The following is a 14400-nucleotide window of genomic DNA, read 5'->3' on the forward strand; positions in this document are numbered from 1 at the left end:
GAACGTCAGAGCGCTGGTTGAGACAATTCAATATTAAAAAAAAAAAAAAAAAAAAAAAAAAAACACCTCAATGATTCCAACAACATCTGCCCCTTGGGTGAATAAATAACCCAGCACCTCCTCACCAGTGGCATCAGGTCACAGGGTAATCTTCAGGGCACCGTCTCCCACAGGCACAGAGAGGCCAAAGCCTTCTCCCACCACAGCTTCCAGATTTTCCGCTCTCCACAAGCAGTGCGTCCAGCTGGACCTGAAACTGCATCGCCTGCTGCCAGTTGCTCCTGAGCCACCTCCGAAGTCGAGGGCCAGCTCTCCACTGAGCAAGGCTGAAAGCAAGCCGCTTGGAGGCCTGCTTCCTCCGCAGCTCCACAGCCACATCGGTGCCCCCCACCCCCGGCCACCTCCCCGCCCCGGTGCCCGGGACTCCGCGGGCCTCCTGGCACCAGCTTCCCTTCCACAGCGGAGACAGTCCATCACCGCTCCTACCATCGGTGAGTTAAAAGGCGTCTGTTTATGAATACATTTTGCCAAATGTGAGTGGAGTGCGGCGACGGAAGAGGGCAAGACGGGGAAAGCTGTGCTGAGAGAGACTGGGAGGCTTGGGGCTGACTTGGCAGATGACAGGTTTTGTTACAGATTTTTAAAATAATGTTGCTTTAAGAACCGAATAGAAAGCCAAGCCAAGAAACATCAACAGTAAGTTTTCCTCCTTTCCACCCCCCACCTCCACCCCCTCCCGCAAAAGATATGCTGAAGCCAGGTTTAATTTTATGTCAGGAAAGAATTCCCTCCTGAGACTTCCCTGGCCGTGGTTCAGTTGAGGATAATGTTTTCCAGCCACGTTTCCAGAGTCTCTCAAAGACTGAAAGGAAAACGGGCAAACAATCTCGAAGCCTTCGCTTTGAAGCAGCAGGGGGCGCTGTTATGATTAAAAAAAAAAAAAAAAAACCGCGGGTGGTTTCTTCTTGGACGGAGGTGATGACTGAAATTCCGGCAAGGTTCTCTACCTTTTCTTTTCAGGACCAGGGAGTACCTAAAGAATAAAATATTTACAGATGCTAGCAAATTTTATGCCTCTGATTTTAATGCAAAGACTTCATGTTATATTTTACATCAAAAGGGAAGAAGTGCCAGCATCTGCAAAACATAAAAGTATTTCATGATTACTTCCATCACCGTGTAATAAAGCATATCTCATGTAGTTATTGCAGTCCCAAAGTCCCCAATAGAAGTGGATGTTTAGAATTGGACTTCCAAGGCCTAAAAAAGAGCCATGCCAAAATCCACCTACCCTTACCACATAAGGTATATCAACGCTGCCCAGACTACTTCTGTCCAGTAATTCTGGTTTCTAAACTACTTGGGCCCACTTAAAAATTAAGGGAGAGATTGAGAGGCCACACTCACTGATTATCACTAGAAACAATATTTGCTCTGTTTCTTACCAGGTTGTTTCAAGGTCCTACATTAAAACACACAATGTGACTTCACACAGAGTCAAGGAGTAAATGACTGATACTACATGTATACTGTGCTACCTGTAACTATGTTATTATGAATGTTAATGCATTTTAGCTAATTCTCATAGCCCCCTACCTCTGATTACTTGTTTCATTCTAGCATCAACAGAACCCTTATGCATAAAACCTTTTGAAGCTAAAATTCTACAATTTCTCATACACATTTCTGTGAGTGTTGCTTATACATTATCAAGAATGTCCCCAGGAGTAGTAAAGTAGGTTTCTAGGGGAGTTAGTTAAGGGAATGCTGAAGTTCAGGGAAACAGTCCCAGAGAAGAGGGAGGTGATGGGGAATTGACTGGAATGTAAAGGATTTAACAGGAGAAGAGGCATCATTCATGGAGGAAGTTGAAAAATCAGAAACGCTCTCAAACAGGTATATGGGTAATATAATACCCCAAGGGCTTCCCTGATGGCTCAGAAGGTAAAGAATCTACCTGCAATGCAGGAGACCTGGGTTTGATCCCTGGGTTGGGAAGATCCACTGGAGGAGGGCATGACAACTCACTCCAGTATTCTTGCCTGGAGAATCCCCATGGACAGAGGAGCCTGGTGGGCTACAGTCCATGGGGTTGCAAAGAGGTGGACAGGACTGAGCGACTAAGCACAGTACAGCACATACTACTTCAAAGACTAATATTATATGGTGCAAGGAATTCTATTACAGCAGAGTGCCTCAGCTTTTCAGAGTGATTATGGGAGAATGACCTGAGAAAGCAAGAAATTGGTCAGAATATAGACTTAGACTAATAAGGGACTGGCAGGAACGGAGTCTACAAACAAGAGCGATGCAATATATATGTGTGTGTGTGTGTGTGTGTGTGTGTGTGTATTGCTTATGGCAACCCCAGTATTCTTGCCTGGGAAATTTCATGAACAGAGGAGCCTGGTGAGCTGCAGTCCATGGGGTTGCAAAGAGTCACACACAACTTAGTGACTAAATAAACAACAAACAATGGAGATGTGAAATTGTTGAGGGAACAGAGACAGAATTAGAAGTAGTTCAAACATGGCCTAGTCTTCCCTCAGAAGAATTATGAGAGAAATTACTCTTAATATTCTCTAGTATCATGAAATACTTTGCATTTCTGCTCTAGAGAGAACAAACATATCAGCTCTTTCCAAACATGGACGGCTTACGTAATGTCTCCTAATATACGAATCAGCAGAGTTCTCAGTGGTTCTGGGAAGTTCCAGATCATCCTGAAACTGGTTAGATACTCATTCTAAACTGATCTGAGTAGGAGCTGCCATAACATCTTCACTTCATTTTTATACTGTGAGCCCCTTTGGGTCAGAACAAGACTGCATTTCTGCACATCCTCCATGGGTACCTCTGACCATGTTCTGATCCCCAGAGGGTTCAGTGGGGACATTAGTGAATGGTGCTACTTGTCAGATTCAGTGATAAATCAATAAAGAAAGGTTTGCTTTGATAGCAGTTTGGGGTTGAATTTTGGTTGAACTTTGTGCAGAGCATCTATGAATTTAAGTAAGTTTCCACATGTACCTACTTTAGAAAGCAGTGCTAACTCAACAAGAAACATAAATCCATTGTGTTTCTCAATCATTCTCCCCAGTTGTATGATATCAAGTATTAATCCTCTACTGGGTAGTAGGTCTCCTCAGGTATCTGAGGCAATGTCATAGTTTTCCAGTTGTTTTCAGATATCAAGGGCTTCCCTGATAGTTCAGTTGGTAAAGAATCCTCCTGCAATGCAGGAGATCCCAGTTCGATTCCTGGGTTGGGAAGATCCACTGGAGAAGCAATAAGCTACCCACTCCAGTATGGCAACCCACTCCAGTACCCTTGCCTGGAAAATCTTGTGGACAGAGGAGCCTGGTAGGTTACAGTCCGTGGGGTCACAAAGAGTCAGACACGACTGAGTGACTTCACTTTCACTTTCACTTTCCAGCGTTCTTGGGCTTCCCTTGTGGTTCAGCTGGTAAAGAATCTACCTGCAGTGTGGGAGACCTGGGTTTGATCCCTGAGTTGGGAAGATGCCCTGGAGGAGGGAAGGCTACCCACTTCAGTATTCTGGCCTAGAAAATTCCATGGACTGTATAGTCCATTTGGGTCGCAAAGAGTTGGACACGACTAAGTGACTTTCACTTTCACTTTCAGATATTAAGCCGCAGTCCAGCCATTCAATTGGAGTTTATCTTCACCTTCTACCTGTTGCCTCTTTACCCAGTCCAAGTATGAACTGGCGCCCTACCTGATCACAGGACTGCTTCAAGGTTACCACCACCTTGTGTCCCCCTTCTAGGATTACCCTTCAGGGGTGTTGAGCTGAGAGGTGCACAAGGAATGGGAAGAACACCAAGCCAACAGGATACCACCATAATGTCTCTGTCTTCGTGAGTGCTGCTTCTCTGGACACAGCCTGGCTATTGATGCCAGCTGTGAGGCAGGCTCCAAATTATGACTCTGGGGGCTAGTGGTATGAGTTCTTTGAGATCCAATGATTTGAGAAATTGAAAATCCATTTTCAGCTCTTGTCACTAGTCATGTACTATATAGTCTTCTGTAGCTGGAGTGTGGTGGGGAAAGTCTTGGAATTGGGGTGAATCAACCTCAAATTAATTCAAACTCGAATCCACTTGACCCACAGAAATCTCCTTTCTTGACCATTAAACTCAGTACCCCAACACTGTCCCCTCCCTCTAGCCCTTTCACCAAAACTCATCTTCCCTGCTCCCATGATAAATTCAAGTTCTTTTCCTCAGCAAACGCCCAACTAGAGGACCAAAGGATACAACAGTCTTTATGAACAATTCTCTTCGAACCCCTAAGGAGGCTTTTAGGGAGAAAGGCCAGGTATCCCCATTTCCATTCCCCATGGGAAAGGAGTTGCCTCTCATCTCATGGACACTCTGTTCTGTCGACCCTTGGATTTACCTCCTCACTCTCTAGCGGCCAGTTTTTTAGTGTAGCAGTGTAGCAGAGGGCTTCCCAGGTGGCTCAGTTGTAAAGAATCTGTCTGCAAAGCAGGAGATACAGGTTTGATTCCTGGGTCAAGAAGATTCCCCAGGAGAAAGATATGGCAATCCCTTCTAGTACTCTTGCCTGGAAAATCCCATGGACAGAGGAGCCTGGCAGGCTACAGCCCTTGAAGTCAAAAGAGCTGTACACCGCTTGGTGACTAAACAACAACAAAATGTAGCAGATGGAGGCTGGTAGTAGCTGGCCACACCCATCATCTCTTAGAAATGTTGAGTCTGACTCCAGTGTCTTGTCAGTGCAGTTACTGAGTTCTTTCTCTGTCCTTTCCCTTGAGTCTTAGTTGCCAATCTCAGGTGTCCCACTGATAGAATAAAATGGAATTAAACAAAGTTCTTTGGAAGAAAGAAAATATAGAGTAAACATAAATATTTAGGACAGCTATTTGGAATCATTTGGGCCATTCTTAAGAGTTTTCATTATTACTTATTACAATAACTTCATTTTCATTTAACAAATAAGAACCAAATTTTATCACAAGTCAGACATAATGATAGACTTTAGCTCTGCAGAAAAGAAGACATAGCCCCTGCTCTTTCAGAGTCCTTTACTACTGTGTAATATTTACAACACAGCATCCTGATGCTAGTGTGAAGGTAGGCTAAGGCCACTAACAGCAGACAGAAGACATGCTTCTACAGAAGTCAGGGTAGATTTCAAAGAAGAGACATCATCTGATGTGGCTCTTGAAAAATGAAAGCCATCAGTCATTAGGTAGGAAAAAGAAAATAGGGGGAAACATCTCAAGGAGAGATAATAATGGCATGTGCAATGACAAAGACTCAGCGCATATGCCTTTGGAGGGTGTGCTAAGTTGCTCAGTCGAGTCTGACTCTTTGCAGCTCTATGGCCTGGGGCCTGCTAGGCTCCTCTGCCCGTAGGATTTTCCAGGTAAGAATACTGGAGTGGGTTGCCTTGTCTTCCTCCAGGGGATCTTCCCCACCCAAGGATCTTCCCCCAATTCGCATCTCCTGTTTTCTGCAATGGCAGGTGGGTTCCTAACCACTAGCACCACCTAGGAATCCTTTGGGGTGGAGTGATGCCTAAAGATGGGCCTAGCAGAGCCACTTGAATCTAAACTGCAGGTGGCTTTAGATTGTCTGTTAAGGAGTTTCGGGTTTTTCTGCATGTGAAATGGAGACTATCAAAGGTTTTAAAGCAAAGGGCCAACTCAAAGAATGTCGTTTTCATAATAAGTCTCTGATCTCAAAGTAGACTAGGATAAGAAAACAGGGAGTTAGGAAACAGTTGTGAACACCAGGGGGTAGGGGGCAGACAGAACTCCCCCCCGAGTGCCTGAACTCCGCGTGCAGTATCAGGAAGAAAGAGAAGGAACAGATAGGAGAAAACTTTCAGAGGAGAATGGAATTGAGAATGACTCAGTGATTTTAAGCTTGGGTGTCTGGGTACATGGAAATAGTCTGCTAAGATAAGGAGGAGCACAGGAAGATCTGGCTGAGAAGGAGATAAGGGTGCAGTTGGGGACATGCTACACTGGAGATGAACTGTTGGAAAGCTTGGAGGTATTTGGGCAGGAGTTCAGGAGAAAAGTCTAGGTTAAATGTGGGAATAATCAGTGAGCAGACGAGGCTTGAGCCTAGGTGAGTGACTGTGAGAATATCCAGTGAGAATGTGTAGAAAGAGAGCAAGATGCTAAGGATAGAACATTTAAAGCGCCAAAAGTTAGTGAGAAGGGAGTTCTGGACAAGGGGTGAGAAAAAAATCATTAAGAGAAGAAATTAGGACACAGCATCTCTCAAAAGCCAACACCAGGGGAATGTCCAACAAGACAGAGGTAGTTCCAGTGTTAGATGTTAGAGAAAAGTATGCAGAATAAAGACCAAAAAGAAATGGTTATGAGATAAAGAAATTGGGAAGTACTTGGGTGATGCTAGCTTTAACCAGACCATGTTTTTCTTATGTTTAGATAATTGAAATGAATATCTTAAAATAGGTGTTTTAGAGAACTTGTAGCTATCTCTTGGATCAGAAATCTCAGGAAATGCTGATTTTTCCATAGACCATGAAATGTGCTTATATCCTTACATTTTTTTTCTTTAGGATAAACAATTTTTTAGCAAATAAGCAAAAAGAGGCATTCTTTTTTTTTTGTTTGTTTTGAAGGGGTAAACTATATATGAAAATACCCATTACTGAAAGGGTTGGAAGTGATAACAGCAATTTTTCTCTGCAGGAAAGGAAATAACTTAGATTCAGGAAAAGTAGCTTGCTGACAAGGCAGTCAGTCACATGGCTCCCTGAAGGAAGTTAAGAGACTAGTTTTTTAAGGTCATAGTTCTATGAAAAGTGAAGTTGAATTTCACTTGAATAAAGTTTTCTTTGGTTATACTGAATGGACTGTCAAAAAAAACACAAAATCCAGCAGAAACACAAAAGGTTGAGGTAGTAATGCCTCTCTCCACGCTACAAGCTTAGAAATGTCAAGTCGGATTACTTGCTGAAAGAGTAAACATCTTGAAATATGGTAAGAAAATGCATAAGTAGAATTTATTTAACACTCTATTTCCATTCTATGCGTGTAAATGCATATTTTCTTGAACAAAACATCAAAAGTAAAACTTTTGCAAAAATATAGCCTTCTCCTTTTTGTGAAGACTTGGAGCAAAGGCTTACCATATAAATATACATTATGTTTTCTTCTATTCATAGATAACACATTGTCAAATAAAAATGATACCTTTATGTTATCGCTACTCAAGACAGTAGCTTGTGATATATATGGACTCAGAGAGGATGGAGAAGAAAGGAGATACTGATAAAATTAATTAAACGCCTACTGCAGGCACGTGCTGAAAATTCTGGTAATATTCATGACAAGTTCTGTGAGTTGTGTCCAGTGTTCAAAGAGTTTGGGTGTACTCCACTTTGGGACAGGTCTTCTAAGCGCCCCAAGCCCTACGCTGTGTTTATTCAGTCATAATGTGATTATCAAAGTCCATGAACCCACTCTCATTTTGAGTCAGGGATAACTGGGATCTAAGAATAACTAGAGATGAACAAATTGTAAGATTATCTTGGCACCTCACTATGGATTGCTTTGTCTCTCCCAGTTTCATCTCTTGACTCTCTTTTGGAAAGTAAGCCTGTTTAACAGTCATAAAGACACGGGAGTCTACCTAGATAATTTGCCTTTTCCTTGAATTGTACATTCCTTTATAACCTCAGAGATTTATCTGTGCCTACATCCTACCCAATGTGGAATCTCTCTGACACTGTGAAGCATCTGAATCAAATATCTAGACCTGGGCACCACACAGACTTGAGTTCCAATACCAGCCCACTTTCACCAGTTAGCTGTATATAGAGGCAAGTTGGTTAATCATTTAAAGTAAAATTGGGATGATTAAAATTCCTTCTTTGGGGGACTAGTATAAAGACTAAATGTGATACTATTTTTTATAACATACTTGGTATGGTGCTCTGAGCTTAAATGATAGTTGGGAGAAAAACTGACTGGGTTTTTTTCAGTTACCTGGAACTTATCTTTTTTAACTTTTTATTTTATATTCAGGTATAGCTGATTAACAATGTTATGACAGTCTCAGTTAACAGCAAAGGGATTCAGCCATGCATCTACTTGTATGTATCTTCCCCCAAACTCCCTTCCCATCCAGGCTGCCTGGAATTAATATTTTAAATAACAGTCTTTCCCATTTTTGAAATGTCACCATGTTTTAATACCTTTCCATTGACCAAGCCAAAATCTATCTTATTCTTACTTTTTCCCACTAATTCTGTCCTCTGGAACACCATGAAATAAATCCAGTTTTCAAGTATTTCCGTTTCATTCAATACTGAACTGTCCATTGTTGGGAAACCAAACGAGCAAGACAACATTTTAGGCTGAAATAATCTCAGGTAATAGAGGAGAGAAGATACATAGACAAATAATATGTCTGCACAGTAAAGTATTTAAAATGTGTAGGGGTCCAGAAATATACAATGTGAATTAAATTATTATACAAACAGAATATGGGTAAAGGACAGGAAGAAATTAATTATTGGAACACAAAGAACGAGATGAAGCCTGTGCTTGAAAAAATTTTGTGGAAGAGGAGTTATGCTATGCCCTGAAGGATGTGTAACACACAAGAGCATCCTGAAGGAAATTGCATGTGCAGAAACATGCAGGCAATGTTCAGAAAGCAAGGGGCCGTGCAGTGGACAATAGGCATGACTCTCTGGTGTCATGGGATATTGTGGTCTATATATGCACGAAACGTCAGGCTAACCTGAACTAAACCAATGCTTCTCATGTAACTTCATAGTTAGTAACACAGTCATCATTCTGCATTTTCTTCATCCATCAGTATTCACAGTACAAAGCTAACATAGATAGTCATTGAAAATCATTCATGTTAAAAAAAAATCTTACATAAGAAGTTCAGGACATACCAAGTCTGCTGCTGCTGCTGCTAAGTCACTTCAGTCGTGTCTGACATTGTGCAACCCCATAGATGGCAGCCCACCAGGCTCCCCCGTCCCTGGGATTCTCCAGGCAAGAACACTGGAGTGGGTTGCCATTTCCTTCTCCAATGCATGAAAGTGAAAAGTGAAAGTGAAGTCGCTCAGTCGTGTCTAACTCTTAGCGACCCCATGGACTGCAGCCTACCAGGCTCCTCCTTCCATGGGATTTTCCAGGCAAAAGTACTGGAGCGGGGTGCCACTGCCTTCTCCATACCAGGTCTAAGTACAGAGTAATGAGTAGAAGTGAGCCATTTTTTTCCCAGCTGGCATAGTTGCCTCCCTTCCTCTTTCATTTATTCAAGGACACCATGCTGGCAATTTGCCCATTTTAACTTTCTCCTTACTCTACAGCTTTCTCATTACCAAACAGATATGCTGTGACTTCTCCCAGTCTGGAAAACAATTCACCTCAACACTGCTTCTACCTCCAACCAACTACTCTCTACAGGAAAAAAAAAAAAAAAAAATCTTAGAAAAGAAAATGGTGTGTGTATATAGTTCCCATTTCCTGTTCAACTTTTTTCCCCCCCCTGCGGGTTTTGCCTTCAAAACACATCAGCTATCTGACTTCATATGACCATATGTACCACTACCATTCTAGCCCAAGGCACTATCAAGTCTTTTGGATCCCAATAGTTTCTGACGTGGTCTTCCCATTTTTTTTTTTTTTTTTTGCCACTCGTTTGCTCTACTTTATTTCCAACATAGCATCTGGATGTGATTCTGCTGAAGCATATGTCAGATCATGTCATTCCTCTGCTCAGAACCCAGTGAAGCTTTCCATCCCATTCAGAGTGGAGAGTGGCATTCTCTACACAGTAATCTCTCAGGACCCATGCTCTCCACTCTCATGGTTCTCTCTCTGACTCCATCTCCTACAACTCTCCTCCTCACTCTCTCTGCTCCAACAACTCAGGCTTCCAAAGCATTCTTTGAGCTTCCCAGACTTGTCTCACTTCAAATAATTATGTGCCATCTGCTTAATTATCTGCTGGCAAGTTTTCTCTTTTCAGAATGATTTCTATTGCTTGTAATAGGTTGGTCTACAGCAAAGACTAGTTCTCTTTCTGATTTGAAAACACTGTCTACAAACTCCATTATTAAAGCACATTTATTTTTTAAAATGTATCCCTAATGCCTTACTAATTTTTTATCATGTGGACCCTTTTCAGCTTTCATCCTCTTAAATTATCTTTATTGCTGTACATGACTAACACCTCCTTTCTACTTGAAAGTCTCTCCCACTTTTTCTTCAAAAGTACGGGTCCCTCGAAATAGGTCCTTCCTCCGTGAGTGCTCTACAGTCTCATTCACTAGATCATCCTCTTCAGTTCCCAGCCCTTTGGCAGTTCACAGAATTCTATCTTTTGTCCTCTGCTCTTTGCACATATTCAATCTGGGAAATCTCATCCTCTCCCTAACGCAGATCTCCAACTATACACACACCCAACCTGAGCTTCAACTTCCCTTCTGAGGTCTGTTCCCAATTGCCTTCCAGCCAGCTCTTTCAATATGTTCCAGTGTCATTTCAGACTTAATACATCCCAAATTGGACTCATCAAATTTCTTTGCAGTTAGCTTTTCAAGCAAGTCAAACTGTTAGTAAATGCACCACTAGCCATCTAGACACCATTTTATAAATCTCCAAGTCCTTACATTGCCACATTCATTTTCTTGCAGAGATTCTTAGAAGGCATCTTTCCAAGCCCACAGTATGCATCTTTGAACAAAAGAGTGTGTGTAGCTTAACACAAATATATCCCTAAAATTAAAAGCTACATTCTGCATCCAACAGAACAGGCTTCGACACCCTAAAATGACAGATGTGGATTCTGAATACCAAAAAATGTGGGTTTATAATCTGGCACTGCCTTTTGTGACTTTACTAAAGTTAGTAAGCTTTCTTGAATCTCAGCTTTCTTATCTGTCAAGTGAGATAATAATAATTACTTCACACATTCTTTGGGAAGATTAACTGAAATAAATAATATGCTCACCCCTAGTGACACACTGGTACTTTTAAGAGGCACTCAAAATATTTAATTTCCTTCATTCTCTCAATCAAATGAGGCCATTATACGGGCTTAAAAATTCCTTTGTTCAAATATGTTTGAAATGTGATCCCATCCCTTAAAGAACAGGTTGTAAAAGTAGTCCAGCTGTGATTTAATATTGAGAAAGCCAAGCAAAGGGAGTCAGCTGAAGAGCGTAACTCACCTGATTCACAAGCCATCTGATGTTATCTGGAAGGTACCGGTGATCTTTTCCATGAAATCTTATTACTAAATGGTGTGTTCTCTTTGTTTTGTTCTGTGGAGTGATAAGTGTTTGTTCTTAGACTGAGATATTGGAATTCTCCAAAACAAGTGAATAGAATTATAGAAGCAGATTGGTAGTGATTTAAAGCCTAGATTCTGAGTAGACCTGCCAAAATTCAAATCCGCTCACTAGCTATGTAGTCTGAGGCCAGTTATTTGATTTCTCCATGTCTCAATTGTAATGTAGTGTTGCTGTGAGGATTAAATAGCGTAATGAGTTAAAGGACAGAGGAAAGATCCATTTAACACACCACTAAAGAGCCACTGATAAAGAATTCACTTGCCAACACAGGAGACACAGGTTTGATCCTGGGTTGATCCCCTGGAGAAAGAAATGGCAAACCACTCCAGTATTCTTGCCTGAAGAATCCTACAGACAGAGGAGGCTGGCAGGCTATAGTCCATGGAGTTGCAAAGAGTTTGACACAATTTAGCGACTAAACAACAACAAAAGAGCCACTGAACCATGCCCTCAGGGAGTGAGCAAAGCCTGGAGGTTTCTTCCATAAGAAGAGAGTAGGATTTCCCCTGTTTAAGGGAAATACCAGAGTAATTATTGAACAGTAAGTATGACAGTTGACAACTATAAGACATGTAAGTGTTTTTAAGTATTGATTTTAAATATTGTTCTATATAATCTCATTCTTTAGGTTCTGAAGTAAAGTCAAGTTTCTTATTTAGTGCATAATTTAGAGCACTAAATTTAGGTTTTTTAGGGCAAAGCTATTCTGTACTAAAAACCCATGTTATTCTTATTATTTATTTCCATCCCTCTTTATCATTCACACACAGGAACAACCTTGTCCTTGGACTTATGCTTCCATTAAGGAACACCATTATTCACTTCATTGCAGTTGTCATAATAATGTGTATGATCCTAAGAAGAAAGATGTAACCCAGATAGGGCTTGAACTTCCAAAGTTTGTATTTTCAAACCTATGAAATAATGGCAAGTATCACAAGCAAGGAAAGAAACTACTGCTGAGTTTCAAGAATGATTTTAACTGGATAATGATAACCAACTATACTGCAGTCACCATGATCCTTTTACCACTAGCTTACTATAAAACATTTCATTGTCCTCTCTCCAAAACTCCCTTCTTACACAAACTCTCCTACTGACTCTCTAATAACTCACCACTAGATTCTCTTTTGGCTACTGTCTTCTCACTAAGGTAAAAGAATTACACTCTCTGAAGTATTTGCATTATACCTCCACAGAAACCCAGATCAAGTTGGGGCATGGAATTTTAGCATCCAATAAATAATCCCACTTCCTGACTTCACCAAGCATGTTAGGGACTATAAAAGTCAAGCCAACTAAATTTGGAAAATCGGTTCTATCCTCTATCTACTCAAACAATCATTGCCACCATGTAAAAATATTCCTCTTTTCTGTCACTACAACTTTACTATGAAGTAGCTACTAAAATGGGAAATAAAGTCCAATTTTAGTAATGGCACCCCCAGATGGAACAGAGCTACCTTGAGCAAAATTAATTAATTGTTTTCTGTTTCAGTTCAAGAAGCAATAGTTAGAACTAGACATGGGACAACAGACTGGTTCCAAATTGGGAAAAGAGTACGTCAAGGCTGTATATTGTCACCCTGCTTATTTAACTTACATGCAGAGTATATCATGTGAAATGCTGGGCTGGATGAAGCACAAGCTGGAATCAAGATTTCTGGGAGAAATATCAATAACCTCAGACATGCAGATGACACCACCCTTATAGCAGAAAGTGAAGAGGAACTAAAAAGCCTCTTGATGAAAGTGAAAGCAGAGAGTGAAAAAGTTGGCTTAAAACTCAGCCTTCAGAAAACTAAGATCATGGCATCTGGTCCCATCACTTTATGGCAAATAGATGGGAAAGCAATGGAAACAGTGACAGACTTTGTATTTTTGGGCTCCAAAATCACTGCAGATGGTGACTGCAGCCATGAAATTAAAAGACGCTTACTCCTTGGAAGAAAAGTTATGACCAACCTAGAGAGCATATTAAAAAGTAGAGACATTACTTTGCCAACAAAGGTCCATCTACTCAAAGCTATGTTTTTGCAGTAGTCATGTATGGATGTGAGAGTTGGACTATAAGAAAAGCTGAGGGCCAAAGAATTGATACTTTTGACCTGTGGTGTTGGAAAAGACTCTTGAGAGTCCCTTGGACTGCAGGAGATCCAACCAGTCCATCCTGAAGGAAATCAGTCCTGAATATTCATTGGAAGGACTGATGCTAAAGCTGAAGCTCCAATACTTTGGTCACCTGATGCAAAGAACTGACTCATTTGAAAAGACCCTGATGCTGAGAAAGATTGAAGGCGGGAGGAGAAGGGGACAACAAAGAATGAGATGGTTGGATGGCAGCACCGACTCAATGGATATGAGTTTGAGTAGGCTCCGGGAGTTGGTGATAGATAGGGAAGCCTGGCGTGCTGCAGCCCGTGGGGTGACAGAGAGTTGGACGCAACTGAGCAACTGAACAGAACTGAACTGACCTTCTGAACTACTTCCTCATCTGAAAACGGATATTGAGCAACACTACCTATATCATTGGATTATTGTGAAGATGAATTGATGTAATTTATACATAATGTCTGGGACAGTTCCTTGCATACATTAAATGCTTAGTAAAACTACTATTACTATTATTATTTAGCTTCCCAGGTGGCTCAGGTAAAGAATCCGCCTGTCAATGCAGGAGCCACAGAAGACTCAGGTTGGATTCCTGGGTCGGGAAGATCCCCTGAAGAAGGAAATAGCAACCGACTCCAGTATTCTTTCCTGGAAAATTCCATGGGTAGAGAAGCCTGGTGGGCTACAGTCCACGGTGTCACAAAGAGTTGGACACAACTAAGCAACTGAGGACCACACACAGTATTGTTATTGTTTCCATTTTAGCTGAAAATAAAGCCAGCTAAGACAGGGGCAATATGGAATGCCAGAATATATGAAAACCTTGAAATCTTTTATGTTTTAAACAAGAGTCCAGGCTACTCTGCTAAAGAAACCTGAAATCTCTGCAAGCTGTAGTAGTATACCTCAAAATCTAAGTACAGTGAATACTGTACA

The 14400-nt window shown here is 41.3% G+C and overlaps 1 protein-coding gene across 1 annotated transcript in view; it reads left to right on the forward strand.

Moving 5' to 3' along the window:
• The first annotated feature begins 376 nt into the window (after positions 1–376).
• The window catches only part of DAB2 (DAB adaptor protein 2), a 192501-nt gene continuing 178477 nt past the window's right edge, over positions 377–14400 (forward strand). Inside the window, exon 1 of the mRNA XM_043887174.1 lies at positions 377–491. The gene's annotated coding sequence lies outside the window, so the exon portion shown is untranslated. The remainder of the gene's footprint in view (positions 492–14400) is intronic.

Source organism: Cervus elaphus, chromosome 25 (genome assembly GCF_910594005.1).
Source record: "Cervus elaphus chromosome 25, mCerEla1.1, whole genome shotgun sequence".
NCBI lineage: Eukaryota > Metazoa > Chordata > Mammalia > Artiodactyla > Cervidae > Cervus > Cervus elaphus.